Source organism: Canis aureus, chromosome 1 (genome assembly GCF_053574225.1).
Source record: "Canis aureus isolate CA01 chromosome 1, VMU_Caureus_v.1.0, whole genome shotgun sequence".
Classification (NCBI taxonomy): Eukaryota; Metazoa; Chordata; class Mammalia; order Carnivora; family Canidae; genus Canis; species Canis aureus.
In genome coordinates this window covers 37,783,390-37,797,783 of record NC_135611.1, presented here as the reverse complement: position 1 = coordinate 37,797,783, position 14,394 = coordinate 37,783,390, and the positions used below count along the sequence as shown (strand labels likewise).

At 37.8% G+C, this 14,394-nt stretch overlaps 1 protein-coding gene and 1 long non-coding RNA gene across 8 annotated transcripts in view; one reads left to right on the top strand and one right to left on the bottom strand.

The window, feature by feature from the left end:
- The window catches only part of GRM1 (glutamate metabotropic receptor 1), a 395,756-nt gene that overhangs the window by 310,731 nt on the left and 70,631 nt on the right, over nt 1–14,394 (bottom strand). The window lies entirely within an intron of this gene.
- The window catches only part of LOC144312969 (uncharacterized), a 28,430-nt gene continuing 18,179 nt past the window's right edge, over nt 4,144–14,394 (top strand). The window contains exon 1 of the long non-coding RNA XR_013378615.1: nt 4,144–4,419. This is a non-coding gene — a long non-coding RNA (uncharacterized LOC144312969). The remainder of the gene's footprint in view (nt 4,420–14,394) is intronic.

The following is a 14,394-nucleotide window of genomic DNA, read 5'->3' as shown; positions in this document are numbered from 1 at the left end:
TAGCATGTCCAAAATGTTGGCCATAAAAGAAAGATTGGGGGCAGTAGACAGATAGCTACTGGAGGCTTTTGTTAAATTTGTAGGGGGTATGCTCATATACTAAAGAGATTAGGTCGCTGGAGTAAGAAATTGTGAGGATACAAGTAAGAGAAGGAATAATGAGAAAGATTCTGGAAGACTCTATCAAACTATCTCAAGAGCAAGGGTAAATTTCTAACAGCATTAAAATACATCAAGTACTTCAGAAAAGGTCTAATAAAGATGTATAACATGTTATTGGACTATATTAAAGATGACCTGAAATACTGAAATAATCTGTAAAACTGATTAATCATTTCACAGAGTATATGTACATCATCACTTTGTATACCTTTTTTTTAAAAAAAAATCACACTGTGAAACCTAAATATATACAATTTTTACTTGTCAGTCATAACTCAGTAAATCTGGGGCAAAAAGAAAAGTAAAGCAAAAAGTTAAAATCACTTTTTTAAAAATAGTTAAATATGTATCAAATTCACTAATTGGAAAGCTTACTAGAAAAAATATTTCTCTTGAAATTAATATATAAAGTCAATTAATTCCATATCACCAGCACCTTATTTTAGTGTGTGTGTGGATGCTTAACAAGTTTATTTACATGTGCATTAAAAAAGCCAAGAATAGCCCATACACACTTGAAGGAGAAGATGGTAGAAAAGACTTACCCAGATATCAAGCCTTCTATAAAGCTACAGTAATCAAGATGGTGAACATTTATTGCAAGGATGGACTTTTAAATCAATAGAATATAACTGAAGTTCAGAAATAACTGTGCACACTAAAGGATACCTGATTTATAACAAGTTAGCACTCCAAACCAATGAAGAAGGGCAGACTTTTCAATCAAAGGAACTATGATAATGGGTAAGTATATCCATCATTTCCATGTGTATTTAAAAATCTGTGTGAAAGGTGAAACTTTAAATCTTTCAGAAAAGAACATAGAGGAATATCTTAACTTAGGATAGGGGTTTTTAGTAAGACACTTATTAATAAATACTTATTTAATAAAGCACTTACTATAAAGGAAGATATAGATAATTTTGACTACATTAAAATTGAGAACTTCTGCTTATTATAAGACCCCATGGAAAAGGTAAAGAGATAGACCACGAAAGGGAAGGAAGATATTTGTAAGCTGATAATGCTTAATCTCAAAACACAGCCAACTCACTGAGAAACTCAAAATTTAAAAAAAAAAAAAAACTATCCAATAGAAAAATAGGGAAAAACTTGAAAGGAAGTTCCACAAAAGTCAAAATGCAAAGCATCAATAAACTTTTTTTTTTAAAGGTACTCAATAGAGTAATAGAGAAAATGCAAATTGAAATGAGTTAACATTAAACATCCTTAAGATTGGAAAAAATTTAAAAGTCTAATACCAAATGTTGGCCAGGATTTGGAGCATCAGAAATTGTCATATACTGCTGGTGGGAGTATAAATTCATATACTCTTTTTGGAGCGGCATTATCTAGAATAGCTGAAACACATATACCCTTTGATCCAGAAATCCTACTGCTAGGAAAAAACTTTAAAAAATGAATGCACCAAGAGACATTGTTCATAATATCCCATACTGGAAACTTCCCAAATTGCCATTATCGGTAAAATGCATAAATAAACTGTGATATTCATTCAATGGACACCATGAAATATTAAAAATGAATGGCCAAACTAAAGTTCCATGCAACCATATGAAGGAACCCCACCACAAGGTTAAGCAAAAATAAGACAAAAAAGAATATACACAATGTGATTCCATTTATATTAAGTTCAAAAATAGAAAAATAAGCCTTTTTACTGAGATGTGAACATGTTGGTGGTAAATGATAAAGATAAGCAAAGTCAGTATTACTATGAAAGTCAGCAGAGTGTAAACACTAGGAGAAAGGAATGAGACTGCAACTGGGATGAATTTGCCTGGTTAGTTCCCTCTCACTCTGCCTTCAGTAGCTACTCCATATCTTCTATATAAAATGTTCTATTTCCTGATCTAGGCAATGTCTATACAAGTATTTGCTTTATTTTATTTGTATAACTGTCCATTTGGATTTTATGCACTTTTCTGTGTGCGAGTAACATTTCTCAATAAAAGGTGCAAGGAGAAAAAGGATACGTGGTGAGATTAACTTTAGACAATAGTGGGGAAATATAACTTTACCTAATAACTTATTATAAGAATTGAACATAATCTATATACAATGCTTGGCTCTACAGCTAAGATGAAACACATGCTCAATTATCTTGCGTATATTAAATTATCTATAAACAAGAGCCAACATGGAAAAAAAATGATGTTAAAGCTGGATTTTTTCCTTGAATTCAGAAATACTTCAAGATATTTTCTAACCACTGAGGAGTATTTGTGGTCACCAGAAATCCTAATCTGTTTGTGTAGATGGCCTACAGGAGAGAAATATTATTAATTTCCTTTGCAAATGGATAAGCAGCTTACCAAGGCATTTGGTTATATGTCATCCTGTTGAAATAAGGTGTTTGATCTATATATTCTAGTGTTTTGCATGCTGGTATATTAAAAATGATATCTTAGACATTTCATTTTCTTCTTCTGTGCTTTAGTATCCAATTTTAGAGACTGTCAAATCAACTGAGTTAACCATTCTGATTTATCCAAGAATGACTGTGAGGCTTAGGAGTAATATTTATTAAGTGCTATTACTTCCACAAATACATACGGAGCAGTGTGCTCTGTGAAAGGCAATGCACCAGGGGTGGGGAAGGGCACTACATAAGAGAATAATGCATGACCAATGAGAAAGTCAAAAAAACTGAGTTCAATAGATCAATATGAAACAAACTAACCATAAAGCAAAGCTGATATAAATGCTAAGTAGAGATGTAAGTCATACACTGTAGGAATATTTAATTCAAACTGGGCAAATCAGGACAAGATTGTCATTTGAAGGAGACTGAGAGGATCCAGGTTTGGCCCTTACCAGAGTATGAATTTGAACAAATTCCTCCCGCACTACAAAATCAGGAAACTCCATAAGCAGAGGATAAAAGTTCTAGATACGCTCAAAGACTGTAAAAGAGATGGGTAAATTGGTAGCACCCATATTGTGGAGGGGTGTAGAGGGAAAAGATACCCGACAGGCAGCTTGAAACCCATCTTTGAGAATACAGAAATAGTTTTAATGTCTACAGAGTTACTGGGTTAAACCGGCTCTACCACAAGACAGAAATATATGACCCACCCCACTGTCTTGCAAATACATTCCAGAATTATAGACCTTAATGAGATTCTACATAACAAATGTTCCTCACCCACGTTTACTTGTTACTCGCGGTACTTCCTGTCCTCAACTAGCAAGCACCTGTCCTATAGCTTCATATATTTGTTTTCTATTGCACAACATAAAAACCCTTTGTTCACTAGAAAAAAAATGGAATTTTTTTCATGTAATAGATCCAGGGATGGCCCTTCTTCCAACCTCCGTCCACCCTCCCATCCGCTTTCTAGTCAGTGCAACCTTCGGAACCATGTCCCCTGTGGTCCTCTGTCTCGGGGACCAGCCAAGGCTCTGCTCCTGATTCCGGATCAACCATGAGCTCCCGCTTCATCGGAGCCCCTCCACAAAGGTGCAGGCCCCGTCAGCTGCCTGGTTAACCTGCATCTGGGGGCCTCCTACACCGACCTCTCTGCGCTTCTATTTCAACCAAGATGATGTGTGCCCGACGCTGCGGGCTGAGAAGCGCCAGGGCGCTGAGCATCCCTGGAGGGTACAGAAGCAGCGCAGCAGTCGCGCCGTCTTCCACGATAGAAGCAGCCGTCCGGGGCAGCGCGGGTGGCTCAGCGGTTTAGCGCCGCCTACGGCCCAGGGTGTGATCCTGGAGACCCGGGATCGAGTCCGGCGTCGGGCTCCCTGCATGGAGCCTGCTTCTCCCTCTGCCTGTGCTTCTGCCTCTCTCTTGCTCTCTCTGTCTCATGAATGAATAAATAAAAATCTTTAAAAAGAAGAAGAAGCAGCAGCTGTCCCAACGTGAGCGGGGTAAAACCTTGACACCACGGAAAGCGCATGATGTGCACGCGCCGGGTTCTCCATGACGGCCAGGAGAGCCACTTCCGACTTGAGGAGGTGAAAGGTCAAGAAGATGGCGGCCACCTGACTCACTTCCGCAGGCTGCCTGCACCGGAGGCTGGACTGGCCCGTAGCTCTTCCAAAGGCTCCCGCTGCCGCTGCCCCGGGGCCTCCAGACCCCAGCAGCCTTCGAGGGGCCCCTCTGCATCGGCTGCTGCAGGGGTTTCTGCCTGAGCTGCTCCTGTGGCCACCGGGCAGCTTTCCAACCACGCGGGAGCCCTCTCGCAAACTGGGGACCGAATGAAAACAATAAAGCTTTTTGCAGCAAAATAAGTAAGTACCTAAGCAAGTGCAGTGATTAATTAATATTTTAGAATAGATATCAAGGGTTTTTCTGAAGTGGCATGTCAGAGAGATGAGAAAAAGAGTAAAATCAATATTCACTTTGGAAACCAACTTCACCACCACCACCACCAATTAGACGAAAGTCTCCCTAAAACTTAGCAGATTATCCCTCACAGGCTGTCTGTATTTTAGTACCTGAACAAAGTTAAAACGTGTACAATATCGACTTTTTGAGTATGTTCCCCATAAACAGAACCACCTTTCAAGTCAAACCATTTATTTCCCAAATTTGCTATTGTCAGTTACATAATCCAATATCACTGTCATTCCCTGGCATAGTAGAACATGACATTTTTTAAAAGTAAGCAACAATCTGTAAGAGAAAAAGGAAGAAGTAAATTCGGAGTGTTTTCAGTCCAAATATCATCTGTTTCTTATGTTCAACCCAAATGCATTTCACTGGATAACATTAAATGCTACTTAATGTTATAACAAATTACCCCTTTTGAGAATCAAAACTGTCTCATAGCTAAGAATTATATCATCAGATTCGTTACTCAAGCATGTTCCTATGGTGAATTTCCTGTTCACCCCTCTTCATACAAACTAACACCCACCCGACATCACAACTCAATCATTTGACACAAGACAAACAGTTGTCTGCCTGGTCATGGATGATATGCCAGCAAGTGAACAAGGGGTTGAAAAGAGGGAGGCCATTTTTTTATGCTTGTGATTAAGTTCATCCTTAATATTGTATTTCAAATTGAAAATCTTCTGTTGTGACATATGGTATTAAGGCCTACATGAAATATGTGGAAATAGTTACTTGGGGCAGCCTCAGCCCCAGTGGTGCAGCAGTTTAGCGCCACCTTCCTCCCGGGGCGTGATCCTGGAGACCCGGGATCCAGTCCCAGGCCGGGCTCCCTGCACGGAGCCTGCTTCTCCCTCTGCCTGTCTCTCTGTCTCTCTTCCTGTCTCTTTCTCTGTCATGAATGAATAAATAAATAAAATCATTAAAAAATAATAAAATTAAATAAATAAATAAATAAAATCTAAAAAAGAAAAAAGAAAAAAGAAATAGTTACTGGGTCCTTTAAGCCGGCCAGAGGCTGAGAATGCCCCCTTCCTCTCAGTGCACTTGATGACTACAACCAAGGACTCAAAAGCTGTATAATGATCTTCAGCAATCACCTTCTTCTCTCAAGTCCCAATCTGATCTCTGAAAATTAAGTGAGATGAACTAGCTAGTCTCTAGGTCTTTTCCAGAACTCTGAATCCATAGAAGAAACAACAATTTAAAAATAAGTAGCTGCAGAAAATCCCAGCAAAATCAGAATGTGAATAGCTCTAGGCTGTAGACTGATTAAAACAAGAATATTTTTAGCCTGGTTAAGTTAAAGTAACCTTAGCTGGGCTGATAATAAATCTGAGTGTCAGGGTCAGAATACTGTCAGGAGAAAGGGAAAGAGATTCACACTTGGAGCTGTCTGAAATGGAATGGACTTCCTCAGGAAGAGACAAGGTTGCCAATTACTGGAAATGTTCAGGAAAGGCTGGGAGCTCACCTGGCAGGGTGGTTGAGAGGTTGTAAGTGGAGCTCTGAGATCATCTCCAACCTTAATATGTAAAATGGCACCATAAGCTGCTGTACCAGAATCCAGTGTTCTTCTCATGGATCCCTCAGCAAAACTGTATCAGCATTCTGTTACATTTAGCTGTTAACACATTTATTGAGTTCTACCCTTGTGCAAGTCCTATAGGGCATGCAAAGATGATTTGGAGAGTACACTGTACTTCTCAGGCATAAGACAGGAACATGATAGCTACCAGGGAAGTAGTGATAAGTGACACAGAATAAGCACATATAAAATACCAAGAAAGATCAGGAGAGAGATCACTTCCAAGTTTCCAGAACAAGGATGGTGAACTAATGCAGAGTTTATGAAAGAGATAAAGGTGGACCAGTACCCTGAAGAAAGGCTAGGAGCCCGAAGGGATAATTAATGACTTCTAAGACCCTTCCATTTCAGAGATTCCATGTACTTCACTAAATGCCATGAAAATGAGCACAGATACATTAATCCTGTACCAAATTCTGCCCATCTTCTTGACCTATTATGCTAATCAGGCAGGGTCAATGGACTATACCCTGCCATCAGGAGGAGTTGAACTAGAAGAGGGGTTTGCACTAGATGAGAAATCAGGATCACATTACTGTTACCTTTGGGTGATGTCAGCAAACCAAAACATCACATGCTATTTTAATAGCAAGACCAAGCTGAACATCAGAATTCAGTAGCAGCTTTTAATTTAATTTTGATTATGAATGAAATTAGCTCTTTGGAGAAATTGTCTAATGGTACGTCATATGAGATGTCAGTCCATTTGTTTTGTTTTGTTTTGTTTTGTTTTGTTTTGTTTTGTTTTACATAACCGCTACCATGGGCCCCTTTTTAAACTACTGCATGATTCTTAGCACATATTCAAGATTAGTCATCAGTCTATAGTAAATCCTCAATGACATATCTCAATGAGGATATTATCCTATTCTAGTGTAAGTAATTATAGTTTGAAATGAGTCTCCAAGTCTTAGCTATGCTTGAGTACATGCCATTTAGAATAACTTTTTTTCAATATTTGACATCACACCATTAACATTGAAATGATTAATTATGTTTACATAGAGTAACCTAAGTATCTTGTTTGAAATGCAGACCTTATGGTGTCACTAACTTATGCAATGATTAATATATTATGTAAAATATCGTAAAGTATCCTGTAGAAGCCATGCAATAATAGTATTATGATTTATCCCAAGAACTTATGGCATAGAAATGCTGATGCGGAGCCTGACGTGGGTCTCCATCCCGGGACTCCAGGATTGCGCCCTGGGCCAAAGGCAAGCGCTAAACCACTGAGCCACCCAGGGATCCCTGCTGTGGACTTCTTATAAGTGGCTTTTAAGATACTGAGGAATGTTCCCTCTATCCCTACATTTTGAAGAGTTTTAATCAGGAATAGATGCTGTATTTTATCAAATGCTTTCTCTGCATCTATTGAAAGGATCATATGGTTCTTGTTTTTTTCTCTTGTTGATGTGATCTATCACGTTGATTGTTTTACAAGTGTTGAACCCCCTTGCATCCCAGGGATAAATCTCACTTGGTTATGGTGAATCATATTCTTAAAGTACTGTTGGATCCTTTTTGGCTAGTATCTTGTTGAGAATTTTTGCATCTGTGTTCATCAGGGATATTGGTCTATTATTCTCCTTTTTGGTGGGGTCTTTATCTGGTTTTGGAATCAAGGTAATGTTGGCCCTATAAAACAAGTTTGGAAGTACTCAGTCCCTTTCTATCCTTTGAAACAGCCTTAGTAGAATAGGTATTATTTCTTCTTTAAATGTTTGATAGAATTCCCCCTGGGAAGCCCTCTGGCCCTGGACTTTTTGTATCCTGGAAGATTTTTCATGACTGCTTCAATTTCCTCACTGGTTATTGGTCTGTTCAGATTTTCTATTTCTTCCTTTCCAGTTTTGGTAATTAGTGGTTTTCCAGAAATGCATCCATTTCTTCCAGATTGCCTAATTTGTTGGCATATAGCTGCTCATAATACGTTATTAAAATCATTTGTATTTCCTTGGTATTGGTTGTGATCTCTCCTCTTTCATTCATGATTTTATTAATTTGAGTCTTTTTTCTTTTTAATAAGGCTAGTTAGGGGTTTATTTATCTTATTCATTCTTTCAAAGAACCAAATCCTGGTTTTATTGATCTGTTCTACAGTTCTTCTGGTCTCTATTTCATTGAATTCTGTTTGAATCTTTATTATCTCTTTTCTGCTGCTTGATGTAGATTTTTTGCTGTTCTTTCTCCAGTTCCTTTAGGTGCAAGGTTAGCTTGTGTATTTGAGTCTTTTCCAATTTTTTGAGGGAGGCTTGTATCATGATTTATTTCCCTCTTAGGACCACTTTTGCTGTATCTGAAAGATTTTGAACAGTTATATCTTCATTTTAATTATTTTCCATGAATCTTTTTAATTCTTCTCTAATTTCCTGGCTGATCCATTCATCTTTTAGTAGGATGCTCTGTAACCTCCATGTGTTTGAGTTTCTTCCAAATTTCTTCTTATGATTGAGTTCTAGTTTCAAAGCATTGTGGTCTGAAAATATGCAGAGGACAATCTGAATCTTTTGGTATCGGTTGAGACCTGATTTGTGTGCCAGTATGTGGTCTATTCTGGAGAAAGTTCCATGTGCACTTGAGAAGAAATGTGTATTCAGTTGCATTTGGATGGAATGTTCTGCATATATCTGTGAAATCTATTGGGTTCAGTGTATCATTCAAGGCCCTTGTTTCTTTGGTGATGCTCTGCTTAGAATATCTGTCATTTACTGAGTGCCATGTTGAAGTCTCCCAGTATTAGTGTATTATTATCTAAATATCTCTTTACTTTGGTTATTAATTGATTGATATACTTGGCAGCTCCCACATCAGGGGCATAAATATTCATGACTGTTAGGTCTTCTTGTTGGATAGACCCTTTAAGTATGATATAATGTCCCTCTTCATCTCTTACTACAGTCTTTGGTATAAACTTTAATTTATATGATATGAGGATTGCTATCCCATCTTTCTTTTGAGGACCATTTGAATGCCAAATGGTTCTCCACCCCTTCATTTTCAGGCTAGAGGTGTCCTTAGGTCTAAAATGAGTTTCTTGTAGACAGCATATAGATGGGTCTTGCCTTTTTATCCAGCCCAATACCATGCATCTTTTGATGGGATCATTTAACCCATTAACGTTTAGAGTAACTATTGAAAGATATGAATTTAGTGTCATTGTATTACCTATTCAGTCCTTGTTTTTATGGATTGTTTCTTTGAGCTTCCTCTTTCTTTTACAGGGTCCCCCTTAATATTTCTTGCAGAGCCAGTTTGGTGGTCACATATTCTTTCAGTTTCTGCCTCTTCTGGAAGCTCTTTATCTCTCCTTCTATTCTGAATGAGAGCCTTGCTGGATAAAATAGTCTTGGCTGCATGTTCTTCTCATTTATTACCCTGTATATATTTTGCCAGCCAGGTCTCTGCGGAGAGGTCTGCTGTTAATCTGATATTTCTCCCCATGTAAGTTAAGAATCTCTTGTCTCACGCTGCTTTAAGAATTTTCTCTTTATCTTTGAAGTTTACTAGTTTCACTATTAAATGTTGAGGTGTTGAATGCTTTTTATTGATTTGGGGGTTCCTCCCTATCTCTTGGATCTGTATGCCTGTTTCCTTCCCCAGATTTGGGAGGTTCTCAGCTATGATTTGTTCAGATATACTTTGTGGTCCTCTGTCTATCTCAGTCTCTTCTGGAATCCCAATTAGACATATATTCTTCCTTCTCAAGCTATCATTTATTTCCCTAAGCCTTTCCTCATGGGCTCTTGTTTTTCTTTTTTCCTCAGCTTCCTTCCTTACTATCAACTTGTCTTCTATGTCGCTCACTCTCTCTTCCACCTCATTAACCCTAGCAGTTAGAACATCCAGTTTGGATTGCATCTCATTTAATCTATTTCTAATTTCGGCCTGATTAGTTCTCAGTTCTGTAGTAACAAAGTCTCTAGAGTCCCTTATGCTTTTTTTCCAGAGCCACCAGTAGCTTTATAATTGTGCTTCTGAATGAATTTCTGACATCGTATTGAAATCCAAATTCTGTAACTCTGTGGCAGAAAGTACTGTTTCCAGTTCTTTCTTTTGTGGTGAATTCTTCCTTCTAGTCATTTTGTCCAGTGCAGAGTGGCTGTGTGAATGGCCTGAGTCAAAAATATCAACCATGACCTAAGTAAAATACTTAGATGATTTTGAAGAGGTCAGAAACCAGAAAATAAAAGAAAAAGGACAACAGCACAAAACAAAAGGACCACTAAAGTGAAAAACAAATTTTAAAACAAAGTAGTAAACATGAAAAGTCAAAAACCAAAAACAAAGAAGAAAAAAGAAAAAGAGATAAAAAAATAAAGAAAATAGGAAAAAGAAAAAAGGGGGTTGGTGGTGGTGAAGAAGTGATAGTGGAGAGAGAATGTAGTCTATCTGAGGGATCCTACAGGGTGATCAATCCTCTTGAGTGATTTTGTTCTGTATGTTAGAAGATGCACAATCCCAAATTTTTATAAACCAGCAATACTATAGAAAGCCCAAAATTGACCACCAAGGCATAAACAAGATAAGAGAGGGGGGCAGAATGGGAAGGAAGAGATAATATAATCCCACAGAATGAACCAACACTGTGTTCCACTTGGTTCTGGGTGTATGTTGGTCATGTTTTAGAAGCTACTAACTTCCACCATTGTAAAACAAAACGAGGCAGGTAAAACAAAAAACAAAAACGCATATCTACCAAAATTAAATTGAATATGTTAAAGGGAATACAGAAGTGAAAAATATATCTAACACATGTAATTGTAGAAATATGAAAGTCAAAAAGGAAAAAACTTGAAAATGAAGAGCTGGTAAAATATTGTAGTTAAGGTAGGAAAAGAGAAATAATATTGGAAAATTTTTGTCTGATATAAAAACGAATTGTGATGGAAAAAGAAAAGAAAAAAATAAAAGGACCCTCTAGGTCTATATACTATTTTCTGTCAGACCTGGAGCTTTCCAGTGCTCCTTGGCCAGTAAACTTGCTCTTCCCTTATTCTTCCAGCTGGTCTTCTGGGGGTGGAGTCTGCTGTGCTGATTCTCAGGTGTCTGTGCCTGGGCGGAGATGCCCCGCCCCTTGCCAGGTGCAGGGCTATGTGAGCTCTTCCCCCTAAGTAACTAACCACAGTCTCCCAGCCTGCACTGGCCTAAATGCTCCCAGGACTGGTACAGGTGCACTGATCTGCACAGTTTAGGGATGTCCAGCAGTAGGAGAGTTCTCGCTGTCCTGTGCCCTCCCTGCTTCCAACTGTCTGGGGGGAAATGCAGGATCACTGGCTTTGTCTTCTTGGGCGCCCTGGGATCCAGGGCCCTGTGCCACTGGACTCGTGCTCCCAGGGGCAACCTCTCCGGAAGGGAGTGGGGCACAGCCACCTCCCTCCAGAGCTGGCCCGCCTAACCCACTGGCTTCTCCCAAATGCCTGGGAGGGCTGCAGCACTCCGGCCCTTTACCGAGATCCGACCGCAGTTTGTGATGATCCAGTGCCCCTACTCTTATAGTGACTCCGGAATCTTGAGGCTTCACTGCCCCTCCTGCAATCCTGTCTGATTTCCCTGCTAAGCACTTTCTGTCAGGGAAAAGTCCGGTGTGGATTTTTAAAGTTCCCGCTTCTCCAGGGCTGTGCTTTCCTTCCCCAGAGGCTTTCTCCCCTGCTCTGCTTTAGCCCTGCTACTCACGGTTCTCCCCCACACTTTATTCTTTTTAATCTTTTTTTCACCTTCCTACTTTGTTAGAAGCAAAAACTTTTCTCTCTGTAGCATTCCACCTGCTCTGTCTTTAAACCTCAGGTTGAATTTGTAGGTGTTCAGGATGATTTGAAAGTTATCTAAGTAAGTTTGTGGGGCCAGGTGAGTTGAGGACCCCTACTCTTCTGCCATCTTGAGACAAACATTTAAATTCTAGGTCCCTAAATAAAATTCTGCAAAATTTTTCTTAGTGTCATTCTATATTTTAGGAGGCCTGATAGAATATGAACACTGAGATTTCTTAATATAGTTTTAACATTAATTTCTTTATTATTCAATTAGGAAAATATCAACATAGAAATAAAAGCATGTTATTCTAACTAGAAAAAATAAACTTATTATTTGTATCATAGTTTTAAAGGAAGATGGACCCTGTTCTTGAGCAGTCCTTTATTAAGCATCTTAATGGATTTGTTCATGTGTGTTTTGGAAAAAGAGCCAGAGAAAGCTATATTTCTTAGCATAATAGAGATTGAATTATTTAGAATTTCTAGGGAAATATGGAAATAAGGGTGTGGGAAATAAAGTAAAAAAGAAGGACTCATAAAGAATGGAAAAAATTCATGAACCTAGGACTGATACAGAAAACGCCAGTGAGTGGTAACTGCAAAAGATTTTGAAGAACATGAGTGCATAATATGGATGAATAAGTTTTTGAATGAGCTATGCATGAAGGGTCTCATCTCCCTAATTATTAGCTCACAGTCAACCATAGTGTATTCACAAATGCTTTGAGTTTAAACCAACAAATATTCTGAGGGTCACCTGTAAATTACCCAAAAGAGCATGTGTGGAAACAGAAGACCAGCACTCAAACAAGACTTTGAAAGCATAAAGCCCTGAGAACTGACAGAAATCTTGCAAAGACATGGTATTATTGAATTCAAGGCAATCTTACTTAATCTTGAGGAGTAGTGAGCCTTTCTCACATAACATCCCATTTTGTATATTTCCAACTAAATGTAAATAGTTCTGTTCAGAATATTCATTGATGTGATATAAAACCAATGAAATATACACAGGTTCTGGTCTCAAAGAGATTCCAAAGTAGAATAAAACATGTATGGGCAGCCGGGTGGCTCAGCGGTTTAGTGTTGCCTTCAGCCCAGGGCATATTCCTGGAGACCCAGGATGGAGTCTCACGTCAGGCTCTCTCTCTCTCTGTGTCTCATAAATAAATAAATAAATAAATAAATAAATAAATAAATAAATCTTTTAAAATATATGTATTTATTTTATAGCATTTCATTAAAAGGGATAATTTGTGACAGTAAAAATATAACAGGAAAAGGGGGAAATAACAGAACCTGGATAGGCAAATAAATAGAAGTTGCTATTAGTAGGGGAAAAAAAGCCTATTTTATCTATGAGACAGTTTATTCACACCTAATGGTAGCCACAAAACAAAAATCTAGACAGAGACACGAAACATGAGAAAAGGGGAAACTGAGTAAATTGTGGAAAACCACCAATTAAAAAGGCAGTTAGAAACACAAAGAAAAAGAAACAATGGAGATGCAAAACAACCAGAAAACAAAAGATGAAATTGCATAGTAAGTCTTTATAACAATAATCACCCTAAATGTAAATAGATTGAACTTGCCAAAAGGCCGAGTGGCTGGATGGATTAAAAAACAAGACATATGCTGCTTTTAAAATACTCATTTCAGCTCTAAAAACACACATAGAATCAAAGTGAAAAGTAGAAAGATAATACTCAAAGCAAATAGTAACCAAAGAAAGTGGATATAGCCATATTTCTTTCAGACAAAATAGACTTCAAGCCAAATATGATAATAAGAGACAAGGTTATTATATAATGATAAAGGGGTCAATATATAAAGAAGATATAACAATAATAAATATATATGCTCCCAACACCTGAGCATTAAAATATATTAAGCAATACTAATATATCTTAAGGAAGAAATAGACAACAATACAATGATAGTAGAGGACTCAGCAGCCCACTACCAGCAATGGATAGACTGTCCAGACAGAAAATCAACAATAAAAAAACCCAAAACGTTGGGATTGAATCGCATTTTAGAACAAATGGACTTAACAGACATATATAGAACATTCCATTCAACAGGAGCAAAATACACATTATTCTCAAGTGCACATGGAACATTCTCTAAAATAGGTCATATAGCAGGTCACAAAGCATATCTTAGTAAATTTAAGATTGAAATCTTATCAACTATCTTCTCTAACCGTAATATTATGAAATCAACAAGAAGAAAGTGAATAGACAAATATGTGGAAACTAAATAACACACTTCTAAATAACCAGTGGGCTAAAGAAAAAGTCAAAATAGAAATAAAAGGTTAAAACAATTGAAAATGAAAATACAACATATTAAAATTTGTGGGGTGTAACAAAAGCAGTTCTGAGACAAAAGTTTTTAGTAATAAATGCAGATATTAAGGAATTAGAAAGATCTCAAACAACTTGAATTTATACCCTGAGAACCTAGAAAAAATAGGGAAATTAAGCCTGAATTTAACAGAAAAAGAAAATACTAAACAT